Raw genomic sequence first — 17,382 nt, 5'->3', positions numbered from 1 at the left:
CCGGGTGCCGTCAAGATGTATCAGGACTTGCGGCAACATTATTGGTGGAGAAGAATGAAGAAGGATATAGTTGCATATGTAGCTCGGTGTCTAAATTGTCAGCAATTAAAGTACGAGCATCAGAGACCTGGTGGTTTGCTTTGGAAGTTAGAGATTCCTGAGTGAAAGTGGAAGCGTATCACTATGAATTTTATTGTTGGACTCCCACAGACATAGAGGAAGTTCGACGCAGTATAGGTCATTGTGGACAGGCTAACCAAGTCAGCACATTTCCTTCTCATGGCAGTTACCTATTCTTCACAGCGGTTGGCCGAGATCTACATCCGCGAGATCATTTATCTTCATGGTGTGCCCATGTTTATCATTTCTGATCGAGGTACGCAGTTCACCTCGCACCTTTGGAGGGCAGTACAACATGATTTGGGCACGCAAGTTGAGTTGAGCATAATATTTCATCCCTAGACGAACGGACAGTCCAAACGCACTATTTAGATATTGGAGAATATGCATCGCGCTTGTGTTATGGATTTCACGGGTTCTTGGGATCAGTTCTTGCCACTTGCGGAGTTTGCCTATAACAATAACTACCAGTCAAACATTCAAATGGCTCCCTATGAGGCATTATATGGGAGGTTCGAGCCGGGGAAGGCTAGGTTGTTGGGTATATATTTGGTATAGGATGCCTTGGATAAGGTCAAGATTATTCACGATCGACTACGCACAGCTCAGTCTAGGCAGAAGAGTTATGTCGAACATAGAGTTCGTGATGTTGCATTCATGGTTGGAGAAAGAGTGTTGCTCCAGGTTTCACCAATGAAGGGTGTGATGAGGTTCGGAAAGAAGGGCAAGTTGAGCCCTAGGTATATCAGACCCTTTGAGATTCTTGAGAGACTGGGTGAGGTGGCCTACAGGCTTGCATTGCCACCTAGTTTATCAGCAGTCCATCTGGTGTTCCATGTGTCTATGCTTTAGAAATATCGCGGCTATCCGTCCCATATGTTAGATTTTAACTCAGTCCAATTGGATAAAGATTTGACTTATGAGGAGAAGCCGATGGCTATTCTATCCCGGCAGGTCCGACAGTTGAGGTCAAAGAGTTATCCTTCAGTTCGAGTCCAGTGGAGGGGTTAGTTGATCGAGGTAGCCACTTGGGAGTCATAGTCGGACATGCGGTGTAGATATCCATTCCTTTGCAATAGTCCAGGTACTTTTCTATGTCCGTACGAGGACAAATGTTTGTTTTACAAGTGGAGAATGTGATGATCCGATAGGTTATCTAGAGTTTTAACCCTTAATTCTATTTTGCAAAATCTCAAATAGATCCGTTTAGCCTTTCTTGATTTGCGTGCATAGTCCGTATCTATTTCCGAAAGCTGTTTATGTTAAATTTTTATTTAAATTTGAATTCGTGCTTTAACACTCATTTGAGTTGACTTTGGTCAACATTTTGAGAAAACAGACCTGGATCCGCGTTTTAACGGTCCCGTCGGGTTCGTATCGTGATTTGGGACTTGGGCATATGCTTAGAATCGAATTCGAAGGTCCCTAGCTTGAATTATCGCAATTTGTTGAAAATTATAGGTCTAAAGGCTCAAAGAATTCATAAATTTGATGGTAGTTTGACTTTGTTGCTATCGGGTTCGTATTTCGGTTATGAAACTTGGTATAGGTCTATTTCAGTATTTATGACTTATCTGCAAAATTTGATACAAAACAGAGTTGATTTGGCGTGATTCGGACGTCCGGTTGTTAAAATGAAAGTTCTTAAGTTTCTTTGAAAAATTCATTTGTGCTGGTGTCCGATTGTAGTTCTATATTTTGGTATTTTGATCATGCGAGGAAGTTCGTATGATATTTTTGGACTTGTGTGCATGTTTGGTTTTGAGCCTCGAGGGCTCGGGTGGATTTCGAATAGGCCGCGGAGAGATTTCAGACTTGGTAGAATAACTAATGCCTCATTTGTTACTGGTGTTCTGTTGCAGGTCTTGCATTTCCGAGCCTCGCTTTTGCGAACAAGGCTTCATATTTGCGAGCAGGGGCTGACTGGGGGAGTCTCGCATTTGCGAGATAAAAGTTCACATTTGCAAACTTGCTATTTCTGCTTTTGCGAAGGCAGAGTCGCATTTGCGACTCAGCATATTTCTTGCCAATCTTCGCATTTGCGAAGAGGTGGTCCGCACTTGCGAGGGCTTGGGGTTCGCATTTGCAACCAAAACATCGCATTTTTCATGACTGGGTTTCTAAGAGGAGTTCACATTTGCGACATCTTTCTCACAATTGCGATGCTCGTAATTGAGAACAAATTATCGCAATTGCGAGATCCGCATCTCGGTAAAACTGAGTTTGACGAGATTTTAGCACATTCTTTCAAATTCTTAGCCCTAAACACCTTAGAGGTGATTTTTCCAAGAGGTTTTCTTCCTCAATTCTTTGGTAAGTGACCTTAACCTAATTTCTTTCATTTACCCATTACATTTCATAAGTTTCCATCATTACACCTAGGATTTTCGCGGTGGAAATTGGGAATTTGGGTAGAATTAAGGATTTTTGTAAAATTTGAATTTAGAGCTGGAATTGAAGTTGGATTTCGAAACAAATTATATAACCGGGCTCGGGGGTGATTGTGTAATCGGGTTTTTGTTCGAATCTCGGGTTTTGACCAAGCGAGCCCGGGGTTGACATTTTTCGACATTTTGGGAAAAGTGTAAAAATCCTAACTTTATGTATTGTAATTGATTCTCGTAGCATTATTTGATGTTATCGAGTCGATTTTAGTTAGATACGATTGGTTTGGGGGCGGATTCTAGAGGAAAGACCCTGGTAGAGCTCTAAGTTTATTGCAGAGTGAGGTTAAGTGTTGTGGTTAACCTTGACTTGAGGGATTAGGATTTGTTTGCTTATTTCCTACGTGTTCGAATTTGTGGTTACAACGTATATGTGAGGTGACGAGTACTTATGCGTTGTTGTTGGGTTAAAGCATGCAGGTGGGACTTGTATCCTTGTAATTTATTGCCTTCTTTAATTATGACATCCATGCTTAGATTAGTTTATTACTTATTTGATCGTTCTTTCTGCATTTATGAATTAATTGTGATGGTTGAGTATTTTTGGAAGTTGAGGTTTGGCATCATAGAACCATTATTGATGGTTTATTCTTGCATTATCTATCTCTCAAATTTGTATATTCATTACTACATGGTAAGGGAGAGTATTAAAGCATGAAGGGTGATGTCGTGCCGCTTATTGCTTCATTTATTGATTAATACAAAGTGAGGAAGAGAGTAAAAGCAAGAAGGGTAATGTTGTGCCATATTTATCATTTCATGGAGAGGTTGAGAGTAAAAGCATGAAGGGTGATGCCGTGCCATTATTATTGTTTTATGGTGAGGTTGAGAGTAAAAGAACGAGGGGTGATGCCGTGCCATCTTCATTCATTATGTTCATCTGTTTTCATTGGTCGATGATTTATTTGACTGTGGTATTCTGTCATTCCTGTTGTAGCTATCATATCATGTTCCCCTTTCGCATGTCCCCTCCTAATCATACGTATTAAATCTCTATTTATTGTTATGTTGCACATATATCCTCGTTTGTACAGGTCTAATTACGTGAGTATCGTGTCATATCCTCGTCACTACCTCGTCGAGGTTAGGCTCAACACTTACGAAGTACATTGGGTCGGTTGTAGTCATACTACACTCTGTACTTCTTGTGCATATTTTGGTACTGGTCCCAGCTGTACGTGAGGTGCATCAGCTCGGATTATTACATTTGGTGACTCGAGGTAGATTGTTGGCGTTCGTAGACCTTGAAGTCCCCTTCCTTTTTACTTATTTACTGTTCACTTCATTCAAAATAGTTGTATTTAGTTTAGACTCTATTTGTTGAACTTCTAGTAGCTCGTGCGCTTGTGACTCCAGATCCGGGGTTGTACTTAGATATGTTGGTTATTATTCCACTTCGTACTTCATTTTAGTTTCATTTTAGTTTAATTGGTTTAATTATTTGAATTATTTAAAAATTTGCTTAAGAATTTCTCTAATGTTGGCTTTCCTAGCGGGTGAAATGTTAGGCGCCATCACGGTCACAATAGTGGGAATTTCGGGTCGTGACACTGCGCTATGTTGTATGTATCATATCTACTTCAGTTTATTTCAGTTTCATGTTCTGTTTTAAAATTGTTAAAATGGTTAAATAATTTTCTAATGTTGGCTTGCCTAGCAAGCGGATGTTAGGCACCATCACGATCCCACAGTTGGGATTTCGGGTTGTGACATATACTTGTAAAGAATGTCTAATTTTTCGTATTTGTGAACAAGTTGAACATGATATCTTTTGAGTTATTTACTTTTAATGTCACCATTTCATCATGTGTTGTTATTGATTATTGGTGTTGAATGCTGACTTTCTCCCGAGCTCGTCACTACTTTAAGCCCGAGGTTAGGTTTGTTACTTATTGAGTATATGGGATCGGTTGTACTCATACTACACTCCGCACTTTATGTGCAGATTCGGGTACTTTCAGGCGCGGTGATTGCTAGAGTTCGCACCAATTATAGCTTGTGGAGACTACGAGATAGCTGCTATGTCATTCGCAGACCTTGACGTTCTTTTTTGTTTATTTTTGTTATCACCATTCTATCATTCAGACAGTTTTGTATTGAGGATTGACTCTGTATTTTTTAGATGCTATAGTACTCATGTACTTATTGACACCAGATCATGGGATGGTTGTAGCTACGTTATTGCTGTTATTTAAAATATTTTATGATTATCCCGCTGTCAAGATTTATTTAGTCAAACTATTGTGATTATTGCTATTATTTAATTATTGGCTTGCCTAACAAGCGGTGTTAGGTGTCGTCACCGCTCCAGCGAGAGTTTGGGCTATGACACCCTAAATTCTACCGAAAACCTACAATTTGTACTCTAAAAATCCTAGATTCAACTATGAAATTCATGAAAAGGTAATGGAAATAGATTAAAAACAAGTTAAAGTTACTAACCTATAAAGTTGGGAAAACATTGCTCTTCAAAAATCGGCTTTATGGAGTTTAGGGTTCAAAAATAGTGTAAAATGAGCTAAGTCCTAAAATCCCCACATTTTACCCAGCTACAGGTTCGCAATTACGATGTTCGCAAATGCGAACCGCTGATCGAAAATGCGATCAGTGCCTACGCTCTACATAAGTCCCAAATGAGACAAAAACCTCGCACTTGAGAAGTCCCCATCCATCGCAAATGCGGTCAAAGCTTCATATTTATGAAGTTGACTAGCCCAGCCCCCATGTCGCAAATGCGACACTGCCATCAAAATTGCTATACACACCATCTCAAAAATGTGATCATTTCTTCGCAATAGTAAAGTCCCAGTCCCCGGTCCCGTATCGCAAATAAGAGCACAATATAGTAAATGTAAGGCTCGCATTTGTGAATAGGTCTTCGCAAATGCGAGACATGCAAGTTCACAACACCATATTTTTCTGAGAAGTTCAAAAACATCGGCAACCCATCTAAAACTTACCCGATTCCCTCAGGCTCCAATCCGAATATCCACACAAGTGTGATAATATTTTATAAACTCACTCGCTAGCTCAAGTTATCAAAATAACATCAAAATTAAAGAATCGATCATTAAAACTCAAGATTTTCAAGTTCAAAACTCATTTTTTCAACTCTCACATAATGCGCCGAAACGGACTCCGGTTAGCCAGGATCCCAACCAAACATGTGTACAAATCCAAAATTATCATACAAACCTACTATAATCGTCAAAAAAACTGATCCGAGGTTGTTTACCAAAAATATTGATCGTGGTCAACTCTAGTCACATTTAAAGTCAAAAATCATATTTTCTTTAAAATTTCACATATAAACTTTCCAGAAATCGACACTAACTACGCACGCAAGTCATAAATCATCAAATTGAGCTATAAAATGTCTCTAAATACAGAAAAGGGAACTGATACTCAAAACTACCTAACGGGTCATTACACTTACCTAATCTTAGAGACTAGGTTCCATCACGACTCCTATGGTGGGATTCGGGTTGTGACATGCAAATATACATCATCCACCAGAACTTCTCTTCCTCCTCTTTCTTCTTCTTCTTCTTCTTCTTCTTCTTCTTCTTCTTCTTCTTCTTCTTCTTCTTCTTCTTCTTTGTATATACTGAAAACAGTTAAAGACATGTTTCTTATTTGTGGTTGGTTTGAAATAGTTTGGTAGAAGAAACGTGAAAAATACCATTGTTATTTTGTTGAATTAATTGTTAAAAGAGCCCGTTTGGATTGGCTTAATAAAAGTAACTTTTAAGAACTTGGGATTAAAAAAACTTTTGAAATGCTGGAGCTTAATTTAAAAATAAAGCAGTTACATATTTTGTTAGAAGTGCTGAAACTTAAAATAAGCAGTTGATGTGTTTGATGAAAAGTACTGAAAAAGCACCATACAAGTATCCATATACATGACATATGTCTACAAGCCTCTAAGAGTACATAAACGTCATAAAGGTCGGGATAGGGCCCCGCGTCCCCCCATACTAATCAATACATGTCCAAATCATACTGACAAAATAGGCAACTCCTGAGTAAGTGGAGTGCACCAACACCTTCCGCTAAGCTGATAGCCTAGTAGGAGGACTATCAACGACCTGCGGGCATGAAACGCAGCGTCCCCGGGCAAAAGGGACGTCAGTACAAATAAAGTACCGAGTATGTAAGACATGAAAGAAACATGGTGTAAAGAACTCAACATGTAAGTCTGAATATCTCTGTGAATTATGAAACATTTATAATGTCATGCATATGCATGTAAATGTCATACCATGCATAGGTATATGAGTACATAACATCGTCAAGCCTCTGAGGGCATCCTCATCATATCATCTCGGCCATTGTAGGCAAAATCATCAACATATACCAGCTAATCAGGTGGTGGTGCGTATATAACGCCGTAACCTTTTCCCATATCCCATATACATATAATATATGTGTATATAACGCCATCTGGTCATGGGTCAATGTACATGTATAAATGAATGCAATGCATAATGAAGTAAGTCAATAAGATCTCTCGGATAAACTTTATCAACATACGTATTTTTCTAAGACCCATGAACAGATGATATAATAATAGGACACATGGGGAATCAAGAACATAGGCACTCCTAGTACTTCTATGAATAAAGCCATTTATGAAAGTTGTGTGTTTACTCATTTCGTTTGTATATATGGATCATGCCAAAAGTAAAGAAGGGATAGCCTTGACATACCTTTGTCGTTTAACTAACCACACGACGTCGGTTCATCCCGTTAGTACTTCAATCTACAACAAAAAATAAGGGATCATTGTTAAGCTTATGGACGCTAGAACTCAACACAAATGAGCGACTAACTCATCTACAAAAATTTGGACAGCACCTCCCCTTACTCTTTTCACTTTCCTCAAATCCACAAACAATGCCAACATGTCCAAAATATCAATAAACATATTACATCAATATCCAACCTTATATCCATCACAATGCATCATCAAAACAGTCCAGACAATCTCATACAACAACCAAGTGCTACTTTCGCTTTTCCATCCCTATAACTTAGCTAGAACTTGAATATCCTTCAATAGTGACAACCACAATATACTAAGGTTATACATACTGAATTTTAAGGCACAACACCACATAAAAATGAACTCCTAACAGTCCACAAATTACAACAAGTAAAAACGGATTTTCAGATTATTACTTCATGAATTCTTACTCCCACAACTTAGTTAAGGCACCAATAAGATTAAACACAACATGTCCAAGACAATAATCTTATGTGACAGCCATATAATAATATGAAACTACTCCAAATAGTCCATATCACCACAAAAACTTCAACTCAATTTTTAGCCCCTACTTCACAAGTCCTTTACCAAACATCCTAGCTAGAACTTAGATAAACTCAAATATATGAAGGAGGGAGGATTTTCTTAAATATATAAGATCTTGTAGGGATGAAACAATGGTAGTATATTGCCCGTGATGGCCATTAACTTGCTTCACATCAGATCCATCAAGATTGGAGATTACCATTTTACTTGAATTGAAAGAAGAAGAAGATTATCAAAAACTTCTTGAGAGTTTGGAGTAGGTCAATTTGGGAGAGAATTTCGTGGCTCTCTTTATGTTTCTACTACTTCATTATTATGAGCATATGTGACTTGATTCAGCCACTAAAAGGGCCCTCTTGGCTAACCTACACATGTCTATTTAGGTGGACTAATTTGGGCCTTCCCGTTTAGCAAGTAGGTGACACACCTACTTGTCACCTGCTTGGTTAAGTAATAGGTGTCACATGCTGCCCTTATTCACTTAGACACGTATCTTACCCTCATTTCTAGTCACAACATGTGTTAAGTAGCTCAAGCTAGTAGGACGGGTAAGCATGTAGCTCAAACAAGTATCCAGGTAAGCAATCAATCATATTTTATGTATCCATCATCTCATTTGTTTTTTCCAAGTCTCATTCAACTTAACTTACTTAAGACTTCGATTAACCTTCCTTATCCTTGTAGAGGGATTTCATTCCTTTTGAGCATACATCAACCGACTTAAGACATTCTTTTATGTACAAAAACATGGGGTGTAACACAAAGCCTCTTCGAATTTCAACTAAGAGAGGTAAAACGATAGTTTCATCACGATATACCTCGATAGAGGAGACAAAGAAAGTTAAGGACGAGAAAATAAAATAATGAGCTTTAGTGTTTAAGAACATTGAAGGCTCAACCCCTTAGGTCTCAGTGTTTGAAAGGCTAAGTCACAAAAGTGAACGTGTAGCTTCCAAATAACTAAAGGAAGTTTCAACTATCTAAAAGACCTCCGTCTTTTGTCGCATGGGAACCACAAGAAAATCACAATCTAGAAAGATATTGTCGAAACATGAGTTGCAAGGCCATGAGGAGCGAGGTCATTGTGAAGTTGTCGCTGACAAAGAAATATGTAGTGCTTTCCCACCACGTATGAAAGGAAGCCTATTTTGTCAGTATCCATATATGGTCCACTGAAGGTGCAAAGGAGAACCGTTATTTACACTTTCCAGCCTCGTAAAGAAGTAGAGAAAGAGAAAGAAGCCATGCCGACCATCCAAGGAAGTCAAAGAGAAAAGTCAGACTTTGCGGAAACATCCTATCACATAATTGTGGAAGATAGCCCATGCATTGATGTTGATGATGAAGTCTACGAGGCTCACCTTCAACTAGAAGATGGTGGGCAATCAACTATAGATGAGCTTAAGGAACTCAATTTAGGCACTCACGAGGAGGAGGAATACTCCAAGTTATTGACCGAGTACAAATATGTCTTAGATTGGTCGTATAAGGAAATGTCTAGTCTTAGTCCTAAGGTAGTCGTTCATCACTTAGGGATAAAAAGTGAAGCACGCCCTGTGAAGCAGTCATAACACATGCTTCGACCCGAGCTAGTACCACAAATTTGTCACGACCCAAACTGATGGGCTGCGACGGGCACCCAGTACCTTACTTAACCGAGTACCAACGTAACGTATATTTCTTATTACATCATCATAGGTAACTGGTCCAGAAGGGGCGTCATGAGATAACCAGAGTAAACATGAGGGAATACTCGACATAGGATGACCCAACCTGATATAGAAACTCATACCTGTGACATACGGGCCTATAAGGCCAATGTGATCCTTTATATACTTAAAACATAGGCCGACAAGGCCATACTAGTATCCGTATACATGAAATCTGTCTACAAGCCTCTAAGAGTACATAATTCTCATAAAGGTTGGGACAAGGCCCTGCCATACCAAATAATACACATCCAAATCATACTAATCAAACAAGCAACTTCGGAGCAAATGGAGCGCACCAACATCTTCCGCTGAGCTGATAGCCTACTTGGAGGACTCTCGACCTATATATCGGGACCTGCAGGCATGAAACGCAGCATCCCCAGGCAAAAGGGACGTTAGTACAAATAATGTAGCGAGTATGTAAGGAATGAAAATCAGTAAATAGTAGACATGAGAGAAACATAGAGTAAAAGACTCGACATGTAAGTCTTAATAATTCTGTGAAGCATTAATATTTATAATGTCATGCATATGTGTATAAATTTCATACCATGCATGCGTATATGCGTTTATAACATCATCAAGCCTCTAAGGGCATCCCATCATATTATCTCGGCCACTGTGGGCAAATCATCAACGTATACTAGCTGATCAGGTGGTGGTGCGTATATATATATATATATATATATATATATATATATATATATATATATATATACACGCGTATATAACGCCATCTGGTCATGGGTCAATGTGCATGTATAAATGAATGCAATGCGTGAGAAGTACGGTAATAAAATCTTTCGGAATGTCATAAGACCATTATGCCTTTGATTAATATCATGAACTAAACTTTATCAACTTACATATTTTCTGAGACCCATGAACAGATGATAGAATAATAGTACACATGGGGAATCAAGAACATAAGTATCTCTAGCATTCTATGAATAGAGTCATTTATGGAAGTTATGCATTTGCTCATTTCGTTTGTATCATATGGATCATGCCAAAAGGAAAGAAGGGATAGCCTTAACTTACCTGAGTCGATTCTCTTGACAATCCCTCTAACATACGTTAATTGCGACAAAACATGTGTGACAGCAAGATCGGAGTTGGGAAAAATCTGTATGATGTTCTTGAGAAGGATTGCACTGTACTCCCTTATAATTGAAAAATCTCACGTTGCTTAAGATACTATGAAATCTTGTTTGAATTGTTGAAGATGCTATGAAATATCACGTTTTGAATTATTGAAGATCCTATGAAATCTCACATTTTGAATTGTTGAAGATGCTATGAAATCTCACGTTGCTATTACATAATTCAACATTGTGTTGCTGCTACATACATGGACATTACAATAACACAAATTCAAAAGTGGGAATGTATGATTTCATAATCATTCTCTTTGTGACTCCTTCTCCATCACGTTATAAATCCCTACTTAATGAGGTATGAAGGTTTTTATCCTAGTGGTGTGAGCCCAACACTTTTGATGACTTTGGCCACAAAGTCCTCTAATTGTGCCGCCAAGTTACATGACTTAAGATTCATTAATTTGGGCTTCAACCTGCTGCCACGTTAAGACTTATCCAAAAGCCTTAATTGACTAGTTAATCACCCATTAACCAATAATTATCTAATTATCCACATAATTAAGAATTATCTCAAATTACTTAAAGTCCTACTCACTTTTAACACACTTTATACATCTTACTAGCATGGTCATGTGGTACCTTGTATGGCACTAGTCCATAAATATGAGGTATTGTAGTTTGGACCGTGTTTTATCTCAAAATGTCAAACTTCGACGAAATTCATTTTCTTTGATTTGATTACCTTCTCACTTTCACGAATTTACTCATCACTTGTTTGAAATAGAATAATGCTTATAATCTCAAAATAATCTCATTCCCAAACTTACGTTGATTAACTTACGACGAATCTTTAACATAAGAAAATGCGGGATGTAACATCTCATTTCCGAGCTTCCATCAATTTACTTATGGCATATTTTTACGTAGGAAAACATGGGGTGTGACATCATTCCCCCCTTTGGAACATTCGTCCTAGAATGTCGACTGATGCACTTATCATTTTCATAACTTATGTCTTCCGAATATTTTAGTACTCTCCTTGCCATCTAGGCAATTGTTCTGTGAATAATTCCAAAGGCCAGAGCATTCCCCCCTTTAGGCCTCTTTCTCACACCATGACTTGTGGTCTGCTACCAAACTCCAGGTTATTCTAGTTGCTTATCCTATATGTATAAATCTAAGTCCTTTAATGCTTCTTCATCACTGTTCATCTTAAGAATGATGGACTATTCTCATCTCATACTTTGTAATTGTTATCCATCCATTGTTGATTCACCTCAATGTTGATCGGCAATCTACTACTGATAACATGGAACCTCTTACGTAATCACTAGGGCTCACATTGCATCGAGGAACATTTGAAGTGATTTTCCTAATCCACCTGGGGGCGATACGATATTATACTTCCATAACCATATTTTATAGCATCCCAATGTGCTATCCGTGAAATCGCTTTTTTCTTCAAATCATTACTCAATCGAAGGCCCAAAAGTCATCATTTATCTATCACAATTACACCCTTATTCTACTACCAGGGCAACATTCCATTTCTTCTAAATGCTATTAGACTTAGACTCCTTTGAGTTCATTCAGGCTATACTGAGCTTTCTATAACTTAGAGAAGCCATCAGCTCTCTTGTTTTCATGAGCTTAATCCAGAGGACTTATCCATTCTCTTCACCTTCTCACTCACCCTTTATTATCCTTACTCCAGCCTTCCTAAAACCTTGTTGACTTACCATACATTTGCTTGTGACCTACACATATCTATTTATATACTCGCAACCTTCCTTCAACTTACTTGCATCATAGATTTTCTTATGTCATCCAGGAGCATCAAGCGAGACATCACATCGTCTCTAACTCTTCTTTATTCTCTTAATTAGACTTTTCGATACCTAGAAACCATAAGCTAGAAGACATGCCACTGGCGACGTTGATATCATTCCTGGATACGGAATCCCCGCGCTTCTAGCCGTCTATCTGAAGTATGGACTATTCACAACCTTCTACATTTGAGTGTCTCGTACGTTGTCCATCTTTACCTTACTTACCTTAAAATATCACATCACATCTTCTATCTCTTTCATGACCTTCCTTCCACATAGGTATAATTCACATCCACAACTTGAAGCTCTATTATAATACTTGCACCTGGTGCATACACAATCCGGTGGGAGCTTCATACTGACTTCTTATGAGGTTGGTACTCTTCTAACTGGCTTTTTCATAAAGTCGTAATAGAATATAGCTATTGTACTATCTCTCATGTACCTCTGATATTAAGAGTGATTCTGCAATGTTCTCAATCACGATTTCTATAATTTCCTGTGTCCAATAATCAGACTCCTGATTTACATGGTTGATGTAACTCTTTAGTTTCCTCTTCCCTCTATCTTCCGATCTGCGGCTCAAGGTATTACTTTAGCCTTTCATGGAGGCTATGGAATATCCCCGATACAACCTTATAACAATTCAACCCTTAGTCTATGACCTAGACTCAATTCTTTCTTTTAACTTATACCAGAGTCTTCTACGGCTGTATGATTGTCAACATATATGCTGCATGGATAATACTACGAAACCTTAAGTGTGTTCATAACGTAACTAACTCCGGATCATTAATCGAATAATTTCTTGCGTTCCTTCTCAACTTTCTTTAAATGTAAGAAATTACTTTTCCTGGTCGTTCTGCCACTTATTGCATGCATACTTAGCTTATCTTAGTTCCCACGCATGCCGGAATTTTCGTGCAACTCATATGATCTCGAATATTACTTTTGACTTTACTTCCTGTTTATTAGCCACGATAGGTGCCACTTTCTTATAGAGTGCATACAATGTTGTAGTGAGACTGATTTTACATGACCATTCCCTCTTCAAGTTACTTATGCTTAGGTTGAAGCCTTCTTCCTTATTTCCTTAGCTAGTCTTTCATTGTAGTACTTAGGGAGGACCCTCTGACTCTTGTAGCACTGTGATCTTATCACATCGTATACTGGACGGAATTTTTGAGGCCCTTCCTCGCCTATAATTATCCGTAGTCCTTACCTCCACGCCCTTGTGCTTGTAAGATTGCTTCTGAACTAATATTTTGACTGTATTCCCAGTGGCATTCTCTTTTATATCCGTAACACGCATACGGTACCTTTAACTTCCTCAACTCCTAGCTGAATATTTCTCACGGATTACAATGTCATAACTGCGAGACTGAATTTACCATATTGGGTTTTACTATGTTTATCTTGCACGATCTACTGATTTGTCTGCAACATCTTATCTAGCCATAACTAGGCTCTTCCTGAATCAACTACTAACTACTCGTTGGCCCATTCTCATATCAATATTCTGCGTAAACTTTCTTGGGTTATTTCCTTTGTCTTAACTTACCTCTCGTACTGGCTCCTTATTTATCCATAACATCCCAGGCAGGAACCCTTACTTCCTTTCCTTGACATCGTGTTTCCATAATGTTCTAGAATCATTGCATATCTGCAGGATTTGAACAAATGCAATCTCGTTCCTTTCGCCTTTTCACAGCATTCTTCCTTTACTATTCCATAGTTACCTCTTCGTCTTCGACGCTTTTTTTTTCCACATCTTCACTGACATCTTACTCGCCTTGCGGTAACCCTTCTATATCAGGGATAGTTGAATTCCTTACGCACAAGGGTGACACTTAGTGTAACTGGAACACTTAGTCCCTTAAGCTTAACTCTGCTCATCGTGCTTGCTTTAGGGAATCGTCTTCCTGAATGAACTTTAAAGGTCATTCTTCTGTCGTCCATTCTATTATCGCCGGAACGCAATCTCTGAAATTCTCATGATGCCGACTATTATCAACTCACTCCGTCCCTAATTCATGTTTAGTTTATCTTGTCTGCTAGTCCATACTGATTTATATTACTCTGGGGTCTAACTTTTCCTTCTGGTAATCACGTTAGACTCACGAACTTATTTCTCGAAATAAGGATATGACTTTATGACCTATACTCTTTTGTTGCCTCAAGGCCTGTCACCTCTCGTCTTTTCCTTCACTTGACTGTAGACTCTGTAATACTTTCATTTTTTTTTCTACCGTTGTCATCTATGTATCACATATTACTCGTAATGCTTCATTAACTCTATTCTTATTTCCCTACTAACATTTTTGTCTATCACTTTATTCTAAAAACTTCAACAAGACATTCTTTTGCTTTTAGCTCCCCTTGCTCCATCCACTGGCTCTTCGGGTTTCCCAACATTCTCCCTCTACTAGGGACGGGAGTCACACTAAGATAATATTTATCCCTTCAAGGCTTCTAGTGCCTATCTTTGTAGTACTCATATCTAGCTGTACTATCTTAGAGTGCACCATCTAGGTGTCTCATAAGGAGATCTATTAGCACATTTGAAATATCCTTCGGAAATGTCAACTGATGATAACAATCCATCCACAATTTTAGTTACTCTAAACCCACCCGGATACTGATATCCTGTCCTTCTCTTATACTACTTTTGTTAGCCCCCATAGGGCATAAATGAGATGGGTGTGGCAAATTGTACATACCTCTGTTATTGGTGAAGGTAACTCAAAAGGCTTATATTCCTCTGCCTGAATTGTAAATACTGATAATCTTCATTAGTTGGGTACCTCGTACCCTTTTTCACCTTGCTTCTTTTACTTGTTGAAACTTATATCTACCTCCTGAATCTTTCATTACTTTTTACCATATGGGTAGATATTCCTACCTTAAGGCTCCTTATCAAGAAGCTAACACATATGTTCTACAGAAAACTTCACATTTACTCATCATAAGCATGATGCACAAATCGAGTTCCTCTAACTTAACTCTTCTACAGCTATATCTCTTACCAACCGTCTTTTTGGATGTAGGTATCATTGTATTATGAATAAGATGGAGTTTAGAAAATAGAGTTCTTACAACTGATCTCTAGCACACGATCTAGAGTAAAAAGAAAGAGTGACAGTCCTAAATACCTTGTAGCCTCCTGTTTATAAGTGTGGTGCACAACAAACCCTTAAACAAGACTCTACTAGACACTACTTGTAGACTCCCTAGGACAGAACTGCTCTGATACTGCTTTTGTCACGACCCAAATCGCAGGCCGCGATGGGTACCCGGTTCCTTACTTAACCGAGGATCGATGTAACGTATCTTTCTTATTATACCATCATGGCTAAGTGGACCAAAAGGGGTGTCATAGATAACCAGAGTAAACATGAGGGAATACTCGACATAGAATGACCCAACCTGATATAGAAACTCATACATGTGACATACGGATCTATAAGGACAATGTGATCCTTTATATACTTAAAACATAGGCTGACAAGGCCATACAAGTATCCGTATACATGACATCTATCTACAAGCCTCTAAGAGTACATAATTCTCATAAAGGTTGGGACAAGGCCCTGCCATTCCAAACAATACACGTCCAAACCATACTAACCAAACAAGCAACTCCGGAGCAAATGGAGCGCACCAACATCTTCCGCTGAGCTGATAGCCTACTTGAAGATCTCATGACCTGTCTATCGGGACCTGCGGACATGAAACACAGCGTCCCCAAGCAAAAGGAACGTCAGTACAAATAATGTACCGAGTATGTAAGGAATGAAAATCAGTAAATAATAGACATGAGAGAAACATAGAGTAAAAGACTCGACATGTAAGTCCGAATAACTATGTGAATCATTAATATTTATAATGTCATGCATATGCATATAAATGTCATACCATGCTTAGTTATATGCGTTCATAACATCATCAAGCCTCTGAGGGCACCCCATCATATCATCTCGGCTACAGTGGGAAAATCATCAACGTATACCAGATGATTAGGTGGTGGTGCGTATATAACGCCGTAACCTTTTCCCATATCCCATATACATATACATACATATATATACACGTATATAATGCCATCTGGTCATGAGTCAATGTACATGTATAAATGAATGCAATGCTTAAGAAGTACGTCAATAAAATCTTTCGGAATGTCATAAGACCATTATTCCTTTGATTAATATCATGAAGTAAACTTTATCAACTTACGTATTTTCTGAGACCCATGAACAGATGATATAATAATAGTACACATGGGGAATCAAGAACATAAGCATCTCTAGAATTTCTATGAATAGAGTCATTTATTTGAAGTAGTGCATTTGCTCGTTTCGTTTGTATCGTATGGATCATGCCAAAAGGAAAGAAGGGATAGACTTAACATACCTGAGTTGATTTTCTTGACACTCCCTCTAACACACGTTAATTGCGACAAAACACGTGTGACAGCAAGATCGGAGTAGGGAAAAATCTGTATGATGTTCTTGAGAAAGATTGCACTGTACGTCCTTATAATTGTAAAATCTCACGTTGCTTAAAATACTATGAAATCTTGTTTGAATTGTTGAAGATGCTATGAAATCTCACGTTTTGAATTGTTGAAGATGCTATGAAATCTCACGTTACTATTACATAATTCAACTTTGTGTTGCTGCTACATACATGGACACTACGTTAACACTAATCCAAAACTACGAATATATGATTTCATAATCATTCTCTTTGTGACATCTCCTCCATCACGTTATAAATCCCTACTTAATGAGGTATGAATGTCTTTATCCTAATGGTGTGGGCCCCACACTTTTGATGACTTTGGACACAAAGTCCTCTAATTAT

Source organism: Nicotiana tabacum, chromosome 17 (genome assembly GCF_000715075.1).
Source record: "Nicotiana tabacum cultivar K326 chromosome 17, ASM71507v2, whole genome shotgun sequence".
Taxonomy (NCBI): domain Eukaryota; kingdom Viridiplantae; phylum Streptophyta; class Magnoliopsida; order Solanales; family Solanaceae; genus Nicotiana; species Nicotiana tabacum.
Note: the sequence above shows the minus strand (reverse complement) of the source record.